Source organism: Propithecus coquereli, unplaced genomic scaffold, assembly GCF_000956105.1.
Source record: "Propithecus coquereli isolate 6110/MARCELLA unplaced genomic scaffold, Pcoq_1.0 Scaffold235, whole genome shotgun sequence".
Taxonomy (NCBI): domain Eukaryota; kingdom Metazoa; phylum Chordata; class Mammalia; order Primates; family Indriidae; genus Propithecus; species Propithecus coquereli.
In genome coordinates, this window is record NW_012147897.1 from 566,237 (window position 1) to 570,263 (window position 4,027).

The window sequence follows — 4,027 nt, forward strand, 5'->3', positions numbered from 1 at the left end:
ATCCAAATATCAGAAGCAAAGCCTTAAAGATTTCAAATATTATGCAAATATTATTGATAATGTCAGTAAATTTGCCAGTTATTTATTTATTGCTCCAGCTTCAAACATAGCCTCCATTGCCTACTCTGCAATAGTGCAATTGGACTCAATGGACATTTTTTCCTTTGCAGATGCATGATGTTAAACTTGGACAGCAGAGGATGCCGCAGGGACATCTGTAGGAAAAATCCTGTGTACTTCTGTTTTTATTTCTTTTGTTTTGTGTGCGTGTGTGTGTTTTTTAGAATGTTACAGGGGTACAAATGTTTCGATTATATAAATTTCCTTTGCACCACCAGAGTCACAGCTATAATGTGCCCATCCCCCAGACAACACATACCATACCTGTTACGTCTGAATTTACCCATCCTCTTCTCTACCCTCACACCTGCCCAGCACCTGATGAATGTTACTTCCATGTATGTATGTGTGTTGATTGATTAGTACCAATTTAATGGTGAGTACATATGATGTTTATTTTTCTGTTCTTGTGATATTTCACTTAGAAGAAGGGGCTCCAGCTCCATCAAGGATAATGTAGGAGGTGCTAGATCACCATTTTTATGGCTGAGTAGTACTTCATGGTATACTTATACCACATTTTATTAATCTACTCATGTATTCATAGGCACTTGGGTTGTTTCCATATTGCAATTGTGAATTGTGTTCCTATGAACATTTGAGTGCAGATGTCTTTATTATAAAATGTCTTTTTCTTCCCCCTTTGGGTAGATACCCAGTAGTGGGATTGCTGGATCAAATGGTAAGTCTACTTTTAGTTCTTTGAGGTATCTACATATTAAGTTCCATAGAGGTTGTACTAGTTTGCAGTCCCACCAGCAGTGTTACTTCCCAGATGCAGAAACTGAAAGCATGTGAGAAACAGTTAATAGTGATCCTCACCCCATCAAATTTCAATAGTACCCCTGTAGCTAGACTGTTACTGAACCTTACAGTTATTCTAGTGGTTTGCTTCCCAGACAATCTATCTGTGACCTGAAAGGGTGTTCCTAGAGTGTCAATCCAAGCTGTGATTTCCTTTCCACCTATAAGGTGTCAATTGCTTGACAATTTCAAATATGGTTCCTTGCCTGCTAGCCTTAGCCTACTTCTCACATTGGAGGGGGATTTTTTCTTCTCAGCCCTGAAAAGGAATCTCAGTCTGCCAGCCTTGGCCCACCACAGGGGCCATAGGGGTGTTTCTTTCTCCCCCAAGGCAACTGAATGAACTTCTCTGGCATCCAGTGGACTGAAACTACATATTCTCCACTTAACCTACTTCAGGCTTGGGAAGGACCTCCCCCTCTTCCAAATTTGTTCCTTCCTTGGGTATAATCCCTTAGCTCTAGGGTATTACTTAGCTATCTTTAATCCTTTTAAAATTAATTTCTTAACAAAATTAATAATTATATTAACTAACCCTATTCAAATTACTGTGTGGTTTTGTCTTCTGATTGGGCCCTGTATGACGTAGTAGACACATATTTCTTTATAAGTACATAAAAAGCACTATACATAAAAACAAATTTATAAATTAGACTTTGTTAATATTAAGAACATTTCTGGCCATCAAACCTGTCATTGAGAGAGTACATCGAGTATAGAAGATATTGTAATACATGTACCTTACAGAATCAGCTCCAGAGTCACAAGGCTATTTCTATTCCTCCAGGCTCATACATTGCGTTCGATCTACTTCTTAAAACTTAGAGAGTTAACCGTGGTTATTTCCTTTTGAATTCACATTCTGTTCCATCTGCTTGAGAAAGGATGTCTTTAAGACTTTTATTTCATCCTTTCTCTGTCACAGGTTTTCTGGGAACTTCTCATCCCAAGGTTCTTTGGGAAATAGACATTGAGGTAAAATTTAGTGTGCAGTGTGTTTAATATGGAGAATCCTTAGGAGAAGGATTTTTGGAAGAAAAGGAATGGACGTAGGTAGCACTGGGAAGAAGGAGAAGTTGAGCAGTAAATCAGGCCCGATGAAAATCTTGTCCAACACCACAGGGAGTTCTGGAGCTGAAATTGTCCAACCAATTTTTCCTGCATTAGGCCCAAGAGGCTAGGCCTTTGTGCCTTTATGTATCTGTCATTGAATGGGTCATAACTGTAGGCAAACCTCAGTTCTGCAGCTGAGACAATCCCTGAAAAGGTTAACAGTTGAACTCTCTCTATTGGAGGCATTTCCAGCATCTGGGGTTGCAAGTCCATCACTGAAATGGGACCAGGTAGTGCATCTCCATGTCCATCACAACCCAAGTTAGAGCCCCTTCTATTCAGTGTGGGGAAGGAGAATGCAAGATGCTTTGGGCAAGTTTTAGCTTTTGCTGAAGATTGGAGAATATTACTAACGTGTATTCATTCTAAGCGTTTTTCTTTTCTTCATGCTACCTCCTCTTCCTGGAATACTTTTCCCAGTGGTATGCTAGTAAACCAGCTAGAAGTTTTTTCGAAGCTCTGGGATGCAGTGTTTTCCAATTTCAGTGTTTTAATATTAATACTCCTATTATGAGCAATTTCAAACTACCAATGTGATATTATAGAACATGGAGTTAGAAAAAGGTATCTACAATGGTCTTTCATGAATCAGCTTTAGCACATCACTTCCTTCCTTTTGTCCAACTGGTAAAAGTGAATTTGACCCAAAGGGTATATGTCAACTACTCCAACTGAACACTTTTTAATACCATTACTGTACAAAGTACCTATTTCAATAATGCCATCTGATATGCTTAGTTTATTTAATATGTATATTTCCACTATGAAACATTTACTCTTTAACATTAATGCCATGCACTTAGCTGTACATATATTCACAGTACTAAAAGCAATAACTGCCACAATACATATTTAATTTGTCTCAATGTATTTTTCCTGGATGAGTGAATAAACTCTAAAATTTACACTTCCAATTATTTAATATGCACTCATGATTGTTGGGGAAGACCAGCTGCATAGTGCTATGATAAGGTACTAGTTACGGTCCCATGCTCAAAAAGTTTGCAATACAGCTAAGAAAAAAAGTGAGTATCTGTGAAATAATAAAATATCACACACGAAAGCATAGGTGTAGATCATCCTGGTGAAAAAGGAAAAAGTAATGAGTTATCAACAGAAAAGAAATTGGTAAAAACACAATACCAAAGATCCACATAGATATGTAGAATAAGAGGGAAAAATTATTAAAAGATGAAGGTGGAGATTGTGTACAACTCCCAGCCCACTCATAGTTAATGACATGAAATCCTGTCCTATGGTATTAAACAGAGAGACTACACAATTGCCCAGATGTTTAGATAAGCACTGTGAGCCTTTCTTGAGCAACTCCCATTTAACTGCCTCAGTTTTTGCTGGCAAATTGAGGGAGCTGATAGATCTAGAGTAACAATGAAATAAAAAAATACATCACTGACCAGTGATGCTATTAGGACTTAGTCCATAGCCAACAGCCATAGCAAGAATTCGAAGTCCTGCCAGAAACTCAAGTTCCAAGCTTGCCCTACAAACGTAGAAATCTCTTCATAAAAAAGTTGTAACATTGTGATATAAGAAACAAAATACGGGCAAATGTATTAAAAAAATAGATTAAAAAGGCAAAAATTGACATCTGAGTTTCAGGTTAACATGAGAAACTATGTAAACATAGTTATACTTGATTTTAAAAGTTACTGCTATTATTATCATTGATAATAATTTAATAATATTAACATATTTATACAGTTTTAAAAAACTTAACTTCTAACATGTATATTGTCTCTATAAATCTTATAATGATATTGGGAGTACATAAGACCATAATTATCACAATTTGTCCAGGAAAATCTCTAATCTGATATAGGTTAGAGATTGACTGACATCCCATATATAGGAAGTGAAAGAGTTAGGAATTTAACCAGATAGTCAAGACCCAAATATTTTACTTTGCATATTCTAAATAACTTTCCAAATATTTTCAGGAGGAAAACTGGAGGACAGAAGTTGCTAATAC